The following is a 9,370-nucleotide window of genomic DNA, read 5'->3' on the forward strand; positions in this document are numbered from 1 at the left end:
CAGACTTGATCAGGGAGAATGGCTTTTACTCTTCTTCTCCCGCACACCGGTGCGTAGTCTCATATGCTAACAAAGGCAGTTTCAGTGTCTTTGTTGCTCAGCAGTGCATATGCTACAGCTAAGTTTCTCTATACAGTATGTTAGTTTGCTTCATTCTACTGTCTGTATATTTAAACATGTAACTTTATAAACAGCGTTGCCTGCTTTAAAGCGTTGAGATTCTTTTTATCAATGATGATAACTATAATGGAGTCAGATAAATAATTGATTTAAACACGCCATCCTTCAACTGCTTTTAATTATTGGTCCAGAAAAGCAGTGTATGCTTCAAGCCTGACCAACCTGGAGTACACCACACAATTACATAGGTCAGAGTAGCATGTTAGATCTGGGCCAAAACTATGATAAATGTGGGCCAGTTCTGGTTCACTGGTTTATTTATGGCTGCAGTTGGTGTTCACAAATCTGGCAAGCAAAAGCAGCCTGCCCAAGCGTCAGCATTCCACACTGTATGTGGGTCAGAGCAGGGTGTTGGATCTGGGCCAGAAATAAAAATAAGATGGCTCAGATTTGGTCCAGATGTGCTTTATTAATTTTTGTTATGGCTGTCAGTCAACCTTCCTTACTTGTGGCACAGATCTGGCAAGCAAAGCAACCCGCACAAGTCCCATTATTTAAGGTGGTGCATTGACTGGAACAGGATGTTGAGTTTGGGCCAGATCTGTGCTAGAATTAAAATGAAAGTGGTCCAGGTTTGGACCAAGTGTGGTTTAATAATTTTATTTATGCTGACAATCGGCCTTTCTTTGGGTTTCTTGTGGCTCAAATCTGGCAAACGGGAGCGGACCGCCCATGTGCTGTCATTCCATGCGGTGTGTGGGCCAGGTGAATGCATTAAGTGTGGACCAGATCTGAGCTCTAAGGAATTTTGCTATCTGGGTATACTTATAGATACTTTTATTATGCAAAGAAATAACACTTTTTCACAGAAGAGACGTGATGAATTAGAAAGTTATGTTACAAAACTTAAATCACAGCATATTATGTACGTTTATCAGACTCACCATCAAGAGTCTTCCATGCAATAATTATTAGAGTTCACACATATACATATCAAAATCTCTGAATGCCAAATGTAGAATAAAAACACTATAAATTAACACATTTACAGTAAGAAGGCTCTAGTGTCAACGAGTAACTAAAAATACAATTTTAGAGGAAACAAAAGTTTGGATAAAAGCATTTTTAGGAGAACTGGAAAAGTCAAGACAAAACACTTGATATTAAGTGCACTCCCAAAGCAAATGACTTTATATTTCTACAGACTCAATACAGAAAGAGCATTTGGGGAAATAAGATTATTAGATTGAGCAAGTTTGTGATTTAGCGGAGAGCAGTTATGAGTAGAGACTTCACCAACTTTATTATATCAGAGGAATTTCTGTCAAACTCGGCCCATTCTGTCACTTAAATATATTATTCCAAACACTCACACAAACAGGTAAAGAAATCTGAGATCTATTAATAATTGAGCGAATGTCTTTGTTTGACATGTACTGAGAAGATTTGTGCAGTCAAATATCAAATAATCTAAAAGACTTTATAGCCAGACTTGACTGAAGGTATTATACACTCAGGGATTGCACAGAAACAGTGTTATATTCCTCTGAAGAGACTGAAGAAGAAGAATTAATCTGAACACAAATGATTCCCTCTGCTGTCGAGAGAATGATTGACAAACAGGCAGCCAATCAGCTTTCTCTGAGCCACATACAGGCGGCCAATCAGCTTTCGCTGAGCCACATACAGGCGGCCAATCAGTTTTCTCTGTGCTTCCACAGGCAGCCAATCGGCTTTCTCTGATCAGCGTGCAGGCAAATCTCCCGCCCCCGGCGCTCAGTCTGAGGTGGAGAGCGGAGATTGCAGAGCTTTGCTGTTTGCTGTTGAATTCCTTTAACTCCACTTCTGTTACGGGTGTTGTGCGTCTATTCAAAGTAAGTGTATTATATCTGACCTTTGTAGCGTTCGCAGATTTGCTGCAATTATCTTGCGGGTTGAACTGCTTTAACATATGTGCTCAATGCTAATATACTCTCTTGTTTTTAGCTCGATGCTACGCTGTAAACACTTGTGTAATGCGTTACTCACGGGTTATCTGGGCACCTTTCATTTGTGTCTCCATCTCATTCATTCACTAAGTGCTTGTTTCAGAGGTATGTTGTAAACAACTTCCCAACAAACACATTTGTTACAGCGTAGAAATGTAAGACTGGAGAGGCCTGTAGCAGCTGACAAAATATGGGTTTACTACATTTGATGCTGGGTTATTATACATATTGACTATTCTGCATATGAGAAGTAGACCTAAGAGTGCTTAAATACTGTTTAATATTCATTATTGATCATTTTTTTTTACTTGGGTAAACTTTAAAGAGAAATAAATCCATTACAATTAATATAATCAATCTTTATTCCATAGGCTACAAAACATTCATACATGCAATGGATTTATTATAATAATGTTACCGATAGGTATAAAAAATTGAGCAAAGCACAGGGCGCATAAGCAGCATGTAAAACACTCGGAGCCATAAACCATTCAAAAGATGCGCCTCTCTAAAATATATTAAATATTGTTTTTTTAATCCTTTTACTGATACCATTAATCGGTTACAAATGCACCCATTCGCTTATGGTTAATTCGTTATTTTGATGCTTCAGCGCCACTTACGCGCTGTTTCTGTGTGCGCTATGAAAGCTCTAATCTGTTAACATGGATGCTGAAACAGGCGTAAGACTTAATCAGTGTTGTTGTTGTTTATGTTTTTTAATACAATAATGATGTTGAAGAAACAGTTATGATTGTGAATTACATATTTAATACGTGTTGACATGAATATAGCAGTGGTGCTGATATGGCATTAAAACATAAATAAGTAAATATAAGCAAATAGAAGTGTTAATTAGAAGAAATAAACTTAAGTATTTTTAATAATGACAGATCTGCTCCTCCTTCTCCAGTGAAGCTCCTCCTCCAGTGAAGCTCCTCCTCCTCCAGTGAAGCTCCTCCTCCTCCAGTTCAGCTATAAACACTGGAATATTCCCATCAGGCTCCAGTGAAGAGTTGATTGAAGGACAGCGAGAACATGAGTGATCCAGAACCCTGCAGAATTAAACATGAAGACACTGAACAACAAATAGGTTGGTGTTTATTCCTGATTCTTCATTAATAAGCCTGAAGAACAATAATGATGAACAGCTTTGAACAGTTGATCTGATTTATTGTACAAAAACAAATGATTTCCTATAAAGACAGAGAGAAATAAACACACTTTCTGTTCACAAGGTAAACAATAGGGACTGAAGCTCAGGTGTCTTTTATTCCCATGTTTTGATCAAATGGTCAGTTAAAGGAGGTTTGTTAAACATTTAACCCTCTGGGCTCTGAGGAGAAGTGTCGGCGTTCCCTGACATCTCTGCTGTTTTCAGTTTCTTATAAATATATTTATATTATATAATATTATATTTAGGGCTGCACGATTAATAAAAAAAGATCATGATCTCGATTCGATCCTACACACAATCCTAATTCAGCATCTCTACAATTCAGCCAATTGTATTTTCAAGGTCGGTGTAGAAGCATAAAGGCCGTCATGCAAGTTGATAAGAAATCACACGTGAGTTTACCACAGAGAGGACGCCCGCGGGCCTGCATATACAGTCTAGTTTAGTGAACAGGACCTGCATTGGCTGTGATTAACCCTTTCAGGTGTGAGTTTTAAATACTTCAGCTGATCTCAGTTCATCACGAGACCCACCAGCCCCAATAATCTATATATATATATATCGGATTTTGCTTCTTTTTGTTCATTTTCTGCAAATATTGACACATGTTATATTGTGACATTTCTGATACTCCAATCCTCAGATGTGATAGAACATGTATTTCGTCTTTTAAACAGCTTAATAATGATCATATTATTTGTAACAGGTGCCGCCATGCTTAATCTCAGGATACTCGTGACAATATACCATTGTTTTTGTGGCACTGTTCAACATATGTCTCAAACTCAATTCCTGGAGGGCTGCAGCTCTGCACAGTTTTGCTCCAACCCTGATCAAACACAGCCGATCCAAATAATCAAGGTGTTCATGAGCAGGGGTAGACATTAATAAAGTACACTTATTGCATAATTTAGTGAATAAAATAAATACTTCTTGTAAACTTCCGATCGCAGCTGTATCCCTTTAGCAACAAGCACAGGAGAGATCCGAGCTGCTGGATTTACATCGTGTTTATTCCTAATTTTCTTCTGAAATACACCAAGGTAAGCAACTGTTTATCTGGCAGAGGAATAGAGAAAATGTTCTAGTAACATAAACTGTGTGTATCTTATATGAGTAAAGCAGTCGCCCAGTTATATTGAAAAATAATTATTATTGCTGTCTCCACAGATATCTGCACGTGTTTTCTGAAACTTAAATGGTATGTTTTGCTTGTAGTTTCGTCTATTTGAATTTTTTGAAACCTAAAACAAATGTTATTTGATTGAAAGCATGGATAAATTGTGATTTATGACAGGCCCTGCGCTCTTCTTTCTGTGCCTCAGTGCATGCTGTCAGATTTGAGTTTGAGCAGCTGATGCAGTGCGATCTGGACGCTTTAGTCACATAGGTGTGATCAAATGCTTCAGGGACCAGCCAAGGTTGATCACATCGGTGCAATCATACGTGAAAGGGTTAACAGGTAATAAATTTGTTAAAAAAATAGGGCTGCACGATACTGGAAAAATCTGGCATTGCTATGCTTTGTTTTGCTGCGATTTAATATATTGCAGCATGAACACAATTTCTACAAATGATTTAATATCTCTATTTGGAAATAGTTCATTAGTTTAGTTCAGTGGTCACCAAACTTGTTCCTGGAGGGCCGGTGTCCTGCAGATTTTAGCTCCGACCCTAATCAAACACACCTGAACAAGCTAATCAAGGTGTACTTGAAACATCCAGGCAGGTGTGTTGAGGCAAGTTGGAGCTAAACCCTGCAGGGACACCGGCCCTCCAGGACCGAGATTGGTGACCCCTGGTTTAGATCGACTGGGATGATCAAGGCTATTTATAAGTAGCGCATCTGCATAAAATTCAATCAATTAAAATTTAAACATCACAGAGCAAAAGTAAAATAAACAGTGCTTTATGGTTTTCTGGGGACTCTAACAGTATTCAAGTACAGAAACTGAACAGTAAATCAAACGTAAAATAAGACCGTCATCAATGTAAAGTAGGTTTTAGAAGTAATATTTAATAATGCCTTCATCTTTTAATCTTTAATAGATCATCTAATCCAGCGATGTGACTATTGCAGAAACACACGTTGCGATATCTATGCTCAATCAATGTATTGTTTAGCCCTAGTTAATAACTCTAATAATAGAGATTGCTTCGCTTAGTCAGGAGCCTTGTGGGTAATTATTATTATTTGTTCAAAGTGACGGCACCCATGACATGAGCTGCACTCCACAGTGAAATACTGCATTTTAGAGTTATGATTACAACAAGTGTTTGATGTTTTTATTCTTATTTTCCAGCTTGATTGTGCTTTACATCTGGACATTTGCATCTGAGATTCAGAAAGACTATATTAATATGAACAGTGATACTGCTCGCTCGCATCACAACAAGCATGCTTTATCACACAGTACATGAAGATTATTGTACATATACGAAACAACCTTTCACATTATATTTTATGAAACTACATTACTATTGTTTAGCACTCAGTAAACATACAGGGGTTGCACAATGAAACTGAAACGCCTGATTTTAGACCAAAATAATCCATTAGTATGGTGTAGGGCCTCCTTTTTTGACCAATGCAGCATCACTTCATCTTGGTATATAATACAGATACAAGTCCTGCACAGTGGCCAGAGGGATTCTCTTCTTGCAGAATAGTGGTCAAGTCACTATGTGATGCTGTTGGAGGAAAACCTTTCCTGGCTTGCTTCTCCAAAACAGCCCAAAGTGCTTGATAATATTTAGATCTGGTGACTGTGCAGGGCATGGGAGTTGTTTAACTTACCTTTCATGTTCATCAAACCACTCTGTCACCAGTCTTGCTGTCTGTATTGATGCATTATCATCCTGAAACATGGCACTACCTTCAGGATCCAGTGTTCGACTGCACTGCCCTGTTTGGGTGCACATGGTCCTACAGAATAGTTTGGTAGCTCTTGGCAGTGACCCTGCACCCATCTAAATCAAGTATTGGACCTAGGGAATGCCGTGATATTGAGGCCAAACCTCTATGCTTCGCTCTGGGCATCAACGGACGCTTCTTTTGGGGCTTCTCCACACCATAGCTCTCCCGGATGTGGGAAAGACAGTGAAGGTGGACACATCAGAGAACAATACATGCTTCACATTGTCCACAGCCCAGGATTTTTGCTGCTGGCATCAATGGAGCCAGTGTTTGGCATTGGCACGAGTGACCAAAAGTTTGGTTATTGCAGCCGGCCATGTATATATTAGATACAACCCCGAGTTAAGGCTGTTTCATACTTTTTCAGTCAGTGGGGGGCAGAGTTCAAAGGGAGACGGTTCTGGGGGAAAAGCTGTTGCTCAGTCTGCTGGTTTTTGTCTGAGGAAGCCTTTAGCGCTTGCTGGAAGGCAGGATAGAAAGCAGTCTGTGAGCAGGGTGAGAGGAGTCCTTAAGAATACTGCATGTTTTGCGGAACAGACAGTGTTTTTTATAGATGTTCTCAATGGCTGGAAGTGTGGTACCTGTGATGCATTGGGCAGTTTTCACTACCCGCTGCAGTGCCTTACGCTCAACAACAGCAGCTTCCATACCAGACACAGTTGGTCAGGATGCTCTTTATTGCGCAGCGATAAAAGTTCACCAAGACGGCTGGTTCTTAAGTTGCCTTAAGAAAAAGAGCAGCTGGTGAGCCTTCTTGACCAGACTTTATGTGTTGGTGGTCCAGGACAGATCCTTTGAGATGTGGGTCCCCAGGCACTTGAAGGATGAGACATGCTCAACTGCCATCCTAATGATGCGGATGGGATCATGTGAGCCTGTTCGTACCTTCCTGAAGTCTACAATGAGCTCCTTGGTCTTATGGTTAAGAATCAAATTATTGCCTGTGCAACAAGTGGCCAGATGCTGTATCTTCTCCCTGTAGGCAGTCTCATCATTGTTGCTGATTTGACCGATCACTGTGGTGTCATCTGCGAATTTGATGATGGTGTTGGATCTGTTCATGGGCCTACAGTTGTGGGTAAAAAGTGAGTTGAGGAGTGGGCTCAGCACACAGCCCTGTGGTACACCAGTGTTGATTGACATTCTGAGGTCTGTTATTAACAATTAAAAACCATTCTCGGCATGGAATTCTCAACACGGATAGGCAACCATGCTGAACTGTGCCGGTAGATTCTGTGTTGATGTCGTAGCTCTGTTGCCAAGCTACCACAGCTGGCTCAGCAGAAGCACGCTAGTCATTAGACATCCACAAGTAAACGACATTACGTTTAACGTAAAAAAACGATCCAGGTCTAAACAATACTGTTTGAAAAGGGTTTTAAAACCATAGAGCAGTGTCTGGCAGAGAAGAGAATCACTGACTCACCGCGTTCTTACCAACATATTTTGTTTTGTTTCAATCATGTATATAATAACTAGCCCATCATCTAAACTCTTAAAATACTAAAATAGCCTATTGTTTTATTTGTGGCTAGAGATTGAGGCAATGAGACCGTTAATTCGCCTGACTGAGCATGAGTTTATTGCATGTAGCGCTGGATTTGGTAGCACAAAAACTCAATCCACAACAGCATTACTATATCCATGGAACACGAACTTGCAGATGAACCATGAGGAAATACTTGCACTATTCAATTCAAAGCCCACATATCATCTTGTTTTGTACTTTTATGCTGGTTAGACCACCTGAAGAACGGTTACGGTGTGTTGTGATGTCGTCCTTTACCGTATAGTAAATTTTTTTTTTACATTTTTACATGACTTTTGTTTGAAGGCTTTACAGAGTGGCACTGTAGCTGTCGAAGGTACTGTATTGTATGAATTAAATTATAGTCTATACATGCACCAAATATTTACATTGCGTCACCAAGGCAACTACTGATGCGCTTTTGTGTGACGTTCCAAAGAGCTCAGTTGCAGCATCACAGTGAAAAATTAAACCGTATCTGTGCTGTTTGGCACGGAATGGAACCGTTCAGCACGATAGTGGAAAACAGCTTTATATGTAATCTGATTTTTTTTTTTTTTTTTGCGTTAATGTGCAAAAAAATTACAGTTTGTGTAGCCAATGTTTCCAGTGTCTTTCACTTCAGCTTTTGATGAGTTTCTATGACTTACTAAAAACTGAACTTTTTTATTTCAGACCTAATTGAAGAGTATGAGGAGATTAAAGAGGAGGAACATCATGTCAAAATTGAGGAAAATGGTCATTTACAGACTGATGGTATTTTGAAAAGGGGAGACAAGAGTCATTTAATATGCACTCAGTGTGGAAAGAGTTTTGAAAGTAAAAGCAGCCTTAAGATTCACATGAGGAGCCACACTGGAGAGAAACCATTCACATGCACCCAGTGTGGGATGAGTTTCAGCCACACATCAAACCTTAATCAACACATGAGGATCCACACTGGAGAGAAACCATTCATGTGCACTCAGTGTGGGAAGAGTTTCAGCCAATCATCAGACGTAAATAAACACATGAGGATCCACACTGGAGAGAAACCATTCACATGCACTCAGTGTGGGAAGAGTTTCAGCCACGCATCAACCCTTAACCAACACATGAGGATCCACACTGGAGAAAAACCATTCACATGCACTCAGTGTGGGAAGGGTTTCAACCAATCATCAGACGTTAATAAACACATGAGGAGCCACACTGGAGAGAAACCATTCACATGCACTCAGTGTGGGAAGAGTTTCAGCCAATCTTCAAACCTAATAAACACATGTGGAGCCACACTGGAGAGAAACCATTCACATGCACTCAGTGTGGGAAGAGTTTCAGCCAGTCATCAGACGTTAATAAACACATGTGGAGCCACACTGGAGAGAAACCATTCACATGCACTCAGTGTGGAAGAGTTTCAGCCACTCATCAAATCTCAATAAACACATGATGATTCACACTGGAGAGAAACCATTCACGTGCACTCAGTGTGGGAAGAGTTTCAGACGATCATCACACCTTAATAAACACATGAAGATCCACACTGGTAGTAGAGAGTATATGTGCTTTGAGTGTGAAAAGACTTTCAATACAGCTGGAGAGTTGAAACTGCACCAGAGGATTCACATGGGAGAGAAACCGTACAAGTGTTAACAATG

At 39.9% G+C, this 9,370-nt stretch overlaps 1 pseudogene; it reads left to right on the top strand.

Annotated features, from left to right (window-relative positions):
• Positions 1 to 1,910: 1,910 nt before the first annotated feature.
• LOC130221821 (gastrula zinc finger protein XlCGF8.2DB-like) lies at positions 1,911 to 9,366 on the top strand (annotated as a pseudogene).
• Positions 9,367 to 9,370: the final 4 nt, after the last annotated feature.

The sequence above is a fragment of the Danio aesculapii genome, chromosome 3 (assembly GCF_903798145.1).
Source record: "Danio aesculapii chromosome 3, fDanAes4.1, whole genome shotgun sequence".
Classification (NCBI taxonomy): domain Eukaryota; kingdom Metazoa; phylum Chordata; class Actinopteri; order Cypriniformes; family Danionidae; genus Danio; species Danio aesculapii.